This window comes from Ailuropoda melanoleuca, chromosome 1, assembly GCF_002007445.2.
Source record: "Ailuropoda melanoleuca isolate Jingjing chromosome 1, ASM200744v2, whole genome shotgun sequence".
Lineage (NCBI taxonomy): Eukaryota > Metazoa > Chordata > Mammalia > Carnivora > Ursidae > Ailuropoda > Ailuropoda melanoleuca.
The window spans coordinates 125,855,078-125,863,754 of NC_048218.1; the positions used below are offsets into that span (position 1 = coordinate 125,855,078).

An 8,677-nucleotide genomic window follows, 5' to 3' on the forward strand; every position below is an offset into this window, starting at 1 on the left:
ATGTGTCTTGAGTCTTCCAGTTTAAAATTTTCTTTTTCTCTTTTTTTTTAATTTATAGAATGTTTATTATCTAATACTGACTGAAAGGTTTTGTCTAAAGATTCTCTTCTGTACAAGGATAGGTTGGGGAGAAAGATTCCTGGTTACCATGAAATGTGCATGCAATTTCTAAAGGATTGTAACATATCTTTAATACAAAGTACTTCACTTAAAATATTTCAACAAACTCTCAGTTGGTGGCATCTACATGTTTTAATGTTCTGAATACCCACAAAGCCTTATTATAGTCAGACATCACTTATTTTACCCAAAGCAAACTGTATTTCTAATTTTTTCTCTATTAGAATTTATTCGTTTCCTTAAGATACTTTTTTTAAAAACAGCAAACGTCGGAAAACTTAAGTTTCCCCATTAGAAATAAAAATCTGGACAATTACTATAATTTTAATAAATGCTTTTACAGCATTTCAAAAGAAATCTTAATTCAAGCCAATACCTAGAAAAGGAAATAAAAAAAATCAGTTTAGTTTCAAGAGTCTGCATATGGCAGAGAAGGCAGGTCACATTTTATATTTTAATAACACAAACTATTGTATAATGAATACAAAGTAAAGAACTAGACGGTGATAGCTATTATCAAGGATGAAAACACTACAGAAACTTAAAGAGGCTGCTTCCTGAACCATCGCTGATGTAATCTGAGGATTTTTTATCAACTTCATTTACAGAAACAATATCTGTGGTCAAATTTACCATTCACTTTCATGCCCCACGTGAGTAGTGTCTGCTCCTGCACTCGGTAGTAACCCAGTGTCTGTACAGTCTACACTCAGAACTTTGTCTTCGTGAGCAGCCGGATGAGAGAGAGGAGCCTTACAACTTTTTGTACCCCACAATTTGATGATGTTATCTAAAGAACCTGAAATCAGCTGCTGCTCATGGACAGGAGCCCACTTTCATGATGTGACCCGGCCTGCATGTGAGGTTAGCGACAGCGACACCAAAGAACCATCTTTCGTTCGGGAATCCCACAGTCTGTTATGCCTATCTGTGCTTCCAGATGCGAAACGTTTACAAAGGAGAGAATAGGGGACACAATTAGACACTTTATTTCCTGTCAAAGTTGACTTAAGACTGCCAGACTCCACATCCCACACCCTGTGTGGTCCCAAGCGGCACTGCAGATTTCTTCAGCATCAGACCACAGAACCGAGGAAATTGCTTCCTTGTGGCCAGAGAGGGTCACTATGGGAGTCCTTGTTAGTCCCAACTGTTCTGCTTTCTGTGTCTTTCTTGGCCGATTTGTGGATTCCTCCACTTCATCTTCTTCATCTGTAGGAGCTGTACAGCAGATCTTTAGCATCTTATCCCAGGAGCCACTGCAAAATTTAGTTCCTGTGCTACCAACAGCTAGAGAATCCGTGCTTCCAGCACAAGCTCTGCAGCAGCACAGGGCTTGCACTTTCTCTCCACATTCCACTCCCATAAGAGAATCGTCTGAGCCATAGAAGCGCTCAGTAGTAAGCAAGACAAACTCTCCCTTTTCACCCAGGCCACATCTTTTACAATGTCTCTATGGCCCACGATTGTCATTATTGACTCTCCTTCCAAGGGCCAGATCTGAGAAGTCTTATCATAAGAACCAGTCAAGATCCATTCCTCCACGCCTCGGCATGAACAGATCCAGTCATGAAGGAACTAGCATTGCCCTGGCGGAGCAGCAGTGTACCTCTCCACATATTCCAGTTCCACAACCTCTTCTGAGGGCATGTTCTCCAGTTCCATGTGTTTCAGCAAAGGCATTTGCAGAAACTGGCCCTTGATAAGAAAATCGAACTCCACATGTTTGTGGAACTCATTTTTGGCCTCCAGCAATTTATTGATGATGTTACTAAAGTCAGCAACTTCAGAGGATGAAGGAACTGAATAGGGACCATCTACCGCATATTTCTTGTCAGTGAAGAAGCATGTCTGGAGCTGAGGTACGGTGAGAGGTACACACAAGACTTGTTGAGATTTTCAGAAGGCTCCTGCCTCTAGCTTCAGGCTTTAGATTGAGGCGAGAGTTCTCTTTTTCTTCTTCTCCTTTTTTTTCCTTTCAACAAGTTTCTTCTTTTATCAACGATTTGTTTTTAAGTCTTTTTTAATTTTCGTTTTCTTAAAAGATTTTTATTTATTTATTTATTTGTGAGAGAGAGTGCGTGCGCGCACAAGCAGGGGAGCAGTAGGCAGAGGGAGAAGCAGGCTCCCTGCTGAGCAAGATGCCCGATGCAGGGCTTGATCCCAGGACCCTGGGATCATGACCTGAGCCGAAGGCAGCCGCTTAACTGACTGACCCACCCAGGCATCCCTTAATTTTCATCTTCACGTTTATATTTTATAGATATATTCTTCAATTTTGGCTTCCTTTCACTGTATTCAATTATTTGTGTGCGTGTGTGTGTGTGTGTGTGTGTGTGTGTGTGTATACATTTTTCTTTCCTTACAATTTTGGGATTTAGTGTCTTCTAACAAACAGACCAAAATACACCCAGGACCAAGTGGATCACCCTGTTTTGTCCACCTATGAGATTGTATTCTCTCTTTTTCCCTTTTTTCTTTTTCTTTTCTTTTTTGGTTCCTAACCTCTTTGGGTTTGTCTAGTATGTATTTCACTTGGGTCATAGTTGATATTTATGATTTTTGTTCTCTCGTTCATCCATTCTTCTCTGAGTAAAATGCCTAGAAGGGGAAATCCACAAAAAGAACCAGAGATGCCTGGGTGGCTCATTCTGTTAAGTGTCTGCCTTCGCAGCAGGTCATGAATCCCAGGGTGCTGGGATTGAGCCCTGGATTGGGCTCTCTGTTCCGTGGGGAGTCTACTTCTCCCTCTCCCTCTGCTCCTGCCCCTGCTAGTGCTTTCCCTCTCCCTCTCAAATAAATAGAATCTTAAAAAAAAAAAAGAAAGAAAAAGAAAAAGAAAGAACGGGAGGTAATACTCTTTGTCACAGATCTAATCAATATGGACATAAGTAAAATGTCAAAGCTACAATTCAGTATAACGATTATAAATGTACTAGCTGGTCTTGAAAAAAGCATAAAAGACACTACCGAATCTCTTAGAGCAGAAATAAAATCTAATCAGGCCAAAATTAAAAATGCTTTAACTGAGATGCAGTCTAAAATGGATACTTGAGGCAGAAGAGAGAGAGTCAGTGACATAGAAGACAAGAGGAGAGAAAGGAAGGAAGCCAAGGAGAAGAGAGAAAAACAACTAATGGACCATGAGGGGAGGCTTTGAGAAATCAGCGATACCATAAAACAAGATGATATTAGAATTATTGGGGTCCCAGAGGAAAAAGAAAGAGGGGGAAAGAAGGTATATTTGAGCAAATCAAAGCTGAGAACTCTCCAAATCTGGTGAAGGAAACAGGCATTCAAGTCTAAGAAGTAGAGAGAACACCCCCCAAAATCAATAAAAATAGATCAACACCCCAACACATAATAGCTTGCAAATTTCACAGATAAAGAGACAATCCTGAAAGCAGCTTGAGGCAAGAGCTCCTTAACCTATAATAGTAGAAATAGTAGACTGGCATCAGACCTATCCACAGAGACCTGGCAGGCCAGGAAGGGCTGGCATGATATATTCAGGATACTAAATGAGAAAAACATGCAGCCAAGAATACTTTTTCCAGCAAGGCTCTCATTCAGAATAGAAGGAGAGATAAAGTGCTTCCAGGACAAACAGAAACTAAAAGAATTTGTGATCACTAAACCAGCCCTGCAAGAAATATTAAAGGGGATCCTGTAAACAAAGAGAGAGCCCAAAAGTAACACAGCAGAAAGAAACAATCTACAGAAACAGGGACTTTACAGGTAATACAATGACACCAAATTCATCTCTCTCAATAGTTACTCTGAATGTAAATGGGCTAAATGCTTCAATCGAAAGACACTGGGTATCACACTGGATAAAAAAGCAAGACCCATCCATATGTTGTCTACATGAGACTCATTCTAGATCTGAAGACACCTCCAGACTGAAAGTGAGGAGGTGGAGAATCATTTATCATGCTAATGGACCTCAAAAGAAAGCTGGGGAAGCAAACCTCATATCACACAAATTAGATTTTAAACCAAAGACTGTAGTAAGAGATGAAGAGATATCACATTTAAAGTGTCTATCCAACAAGAAGATCTAACAAGTATAAATATTTATGCTCCTAATTTGGGAGTAGCCAATTATATTAACCAATTCATAACCAAATTAAACACAAAAATAATAACATAATAATAGTAGGGGACTTCAACACCCCACTCACAACAATGCACAGATCATTTAAGCAGAAGATCAACAAAGAAACAAGGGCTTTGAATAACATACTGGGCCAGATGGACTTCACAGATATATACAGAGAATTCCATCCTAAAGCAAGAGAATACACATTCTTCTCAAGTGCACATGGAACTTTCTCCAAAATAGATAACATACTGGGTAACAAATCAGGTCTCAACAGGTACCAAAAGACTGGGAATATTCCTTGCATATTTTCAGACCACAATGCTGTGAAACTTGAAGTCAAACACAAGAGGAAATTTGGAAGGAACTCAAACACTTAGAGGTTAAAAAGCATCGTCCTGGGGTGCCTGGGTGGCACAGCGGTTAAGCGTCTGCCTTCGGCTCAGGGCGTGATCCCAGCGTTCTGGGATCGAGCCCCGCATCAGGCTCCTCCGCTATGAGCCTGCTTCTTCCTCTCCCACTTCCCTTGCTTGTGTTCCCTCTCTTGCTGGCTGTCTCTATCTCTGTTGAATAAATAAATAAAATCTTAAAAAAAAAAAAAAAGCATCCTCCTGAAGAATAAATGGGTCAAACCAGGAAATTAAAGAAGAATTTTTAAAATTCATGGAAACAAATGAACATGAAAACACAACTGTTCAAAACCTTTGGAATACAGCAAAGATGGTATTCTCAAAATTTTCTCAAAAAATTAGAAAAGTCTCCAATACACACTTAAAGGAGCTGAGAAAGAACAGCAAATAAAGCCTAAATCAAGCAGAAGAAGAGAAATACTAAAGATTAGAGCAGAAGTCAATGAGATAGAAACCAAAAGAACAGAACAGATCGATGAAACTAGAAGCTGGTTCTTTGAAAGAATTAATAAGATTGATAAACTCCTTGCTGGACTTATCAAAAAGAAAGGAGAAAAGACCCAAATTAATAAAATTATGAATGAAAGAGGAGAGATCACGACCAAGGAAATACAAACAATTTTAAGAACATATTATGAGCAACTATATGCCAGGAAATTAGGAAATCTGGAAGAAATGAATGAATTCCTGGGAACTTAAAAACTGTGAAAACTGAAACACGAAGAAATAGAAAACCTGAAGACCCATAATCAGCCAGGAAATTGAAGCAATAATCAAAATCTCCCAACAAACGAGAGTCCACCAGGGCCAGATGGCTTCCCAGGGGATTTCTGCCAAACATTAAAAGAAGAAAGTATACCTATTCTTCAGAAGCTGTTTTGAAAAAATAGAAATGGAAGGAAAACTTCCAAACGCTTTCTATGAGGCCAGCATTATCTTGATCCCAAAACCAAAGACCCCACCAAAAAGAAGAATTACAGACCAATATCCCTGATGAACATGAATGCCAAAATATTCATCAAGATACTAGCCAATAGAATCCAACAGTACATTAAAAGGATTATTCACCAAGACCAAGTGGGATTTATTCCTGGGATACAAGGGTACAACATTCACAAATCAATCAACATGATCCATCACATTAATAAAAGAAAGGACAAAAATCATATGATCCTCTCAATTGATGCAGAAAAAGCATTTGACAAAATAGAGCATCCTTTCTTGATTAAAATTCTCCACAGTGTAGGGATAGAGGGAACATACCTCAATCTCATAAAAGCCATCTATGAAAAACCCAAGGCAAATATCATTCCCAATGGAGAAAAACTGAGAGCTTGCCCCCCAAGGTCAGGAACACAACTCTCACCACTGCCGTTCAACATAATACTAGATGGCATAGCCTCAACAATCAGACAACAAATAGGAATAAAAGGCATTCAAATTGGCAAAGAAGTAGTCAAACTCTCACTCTACATATGGCATGATGCTTATGTGGAAAACCCAAAAGACTCCACCCCAAAATGGCTAGAATTCATACAGGAATTCAGCAACATGAACCATGCACAGAAATCATTTGCATTTCTATACGCTAACGATGACACAGAAGAAAGAGAAATTAAGCACTTGATCCCATTTACAATTGCGCCAAAACCCATAAAATACCTAGGAATAAACCCAACCGAAGAGGTAAAGGGCCTGTATTCTACAACCTACAGAACACTTATGAAAGAAATTGAGGAAGACACAAAGAAATGGAAAAAACATTCCATGCTCATGGATTGGAAGAATAAATATTGTTAAAATATCTATAATACGCAGAGCAATCTACACATTCAATGCAATCCCTATCAAAATACCATTGACATTTTTCACAGAGCTGGAACAAATAATTCTAAAATTTGTACAGAACCAGAAAATATCCCAAATATCCAGAGGAATGTTGAACAAGAAAACTAAAGCTGGTGGCATCACAATGCCAGACTTCAAGGTATATTACAAAGCTGTAATCATCAAGACAGTATGATACTGGCACAAAACAGACACACAGATCAATGGAACAGAATAAAGAATTCAATAATGGACCTTCAACTCTATGGTCAACTAATCTTCGACAAAGCAGGAAGGATTATCCGACAGCTGAAGGCTGGTTCCCTTCAACAAATGGTGTTGGGAAAACTGGACAACCACATGAGAAGGATGAAACTGGACCATTTTCTTACACCATATACAAAGATAAATTCAAAATGGATGAAAGACCTAAATAAATGCGAGATACGAATCCATCAAAAACCTGGAGAACACAGGCAGTAACCTCTTCAACCTCAGCCTCCGCAACATCTTGCTAGACACATCTCAAAAGACAAGGGAAACAAAAGCAAAAATGAATGATTGGGACTTTATCAAGATAAAAAGCTTCTGTGCAGCAAAGGAAACAGTCAACAAAACTAAAAGGCAACCTATGTAATGGGAAAAGATATTTGCAAATGACTTATCAGATAAAGGGCTAGTATTCAAGATCTATAAAGAACTTATCGGGGCGCCTGGGTGGCACAGCGGTTAAGCGTCTGCCTTCGGCTCAGGGCGTGATCCCGGCGTTACGGGATCGAGCCCCACATCAGGCTCTTCTGCTATGAGCCTGCTTCTTCCTCTCCCACTCCCCCTGCTTGTGTTCCCTCTCTCGCTGGCTGTCTCTATCTCTGTCGAATAAATAAATAAAATCTTTAAAAAAAAAAAAAAAGAACTTATCAAACTCAACACCCCCCCAAAAATTTAATCCAGTTGAAAATGGGCAGAAAACATGACCAGACACTTCAAAGAAGATCTACAAATGACCAAAAGACACATGAAAAAATGCTCCACATCACTTGCCATCAGAGAAATGCAAATCAAAATGAGATACCACCTTACACCAGTCAGAATGGCTAAAATTGACAAGTCAGGAAATGACATATGTTGCCAAGGATGCAGAGAAATGGGAACGCTCTTACAACTCTTGGTGGGAATGCAAGCTGGTACAGTCACTCTGGAAAATAGTATGGAGGTTCCTCAAGACATTAATAATAGAGCTACCCTACAACCTAGCAATTGCATTACTAGGTATTTACCCCCAAAGTTACTAATGTAATGATCTGAAGGGGCACCCGCACATAGCAGCAATGTCCACAATAGCCAAACTGTGGAAAAAGCCAAGATGTCCACTGACAGATGAATGGATAAAGATGATGTGATACACACACACACACACACACACACACACACACACACACAATAGAGTATTACTCAGCCATCAGAAAGGACGAATACCTACCATTTACACTGACGTAGATGGAACCGGAGGGTACTATGCTGAGCAAAATAAGTCAGTCAGAGAAAGACAGTTATTATATGGTTTCACTTATATGTGGAATATAAGAAACAGCACAGAGGATCATAAGGGAAGGGAGGGAAAACTGAATGGAAGTCATCAGAGAGAAAGAAAAACCATGAGAGGCTCTTAACTATAGGAAACAAATTGAGGGTTGTTGGAAGGGAGGTGGGTGGGGAGATGGGGTAACTGGGTGATGGGCATTTAGGAGGGCATGTGTTGTGATGAGCACTGGGTGTTATATGCAACTGATGAATTCCTGACCACTGCATCTGATACTAATGATGTACTATATGTTGGCTCATTGAATTTAAATAAAAAACATAACTGAAATGAAAAATGCACTAGAGAAAATCAACAGCAGATTAGAGGATGCAGAAGAACAGATCAGTGATCTGGAAGACAGGGTAATGGAAAGCATTCAAACTGAACAGCAATAAAAAAATTTTTTATGAGATTGGTGAAGGGACTTCTGGGACAACATCAAGAGTAATGTTAATTCACACTATAGGGATCTCAGAAGGAGAAGAAGAAAGGGTAAAAAATTTGAAGAAATAGCTGAAAACTTCCCTAATCTGTGGAAACAGACAGACATCCAAGTCCAGGAAGTATAGAAAACCCCAAACAAGATGAACCCAAAGACACATAATAATTAAAATGACATAAAGAGAGAATCTTAAA

The 8,677-nt window shown here is 39.3% G+C and overlaps 1 pseudogene; it reads right to left on the reverse strand.

Annotated features, from left to right (window-relative positions):
- Nucleotides 1–535: 535 nt before the first annotated feature.
- LOC100475118 lies at nucleotides 536–2,088 on the reverse strand (annotated as a pseudogene).
- Between the last annotated feature and the right edge of the window lie 6,589 nt (nucleotides 2,089–8,677).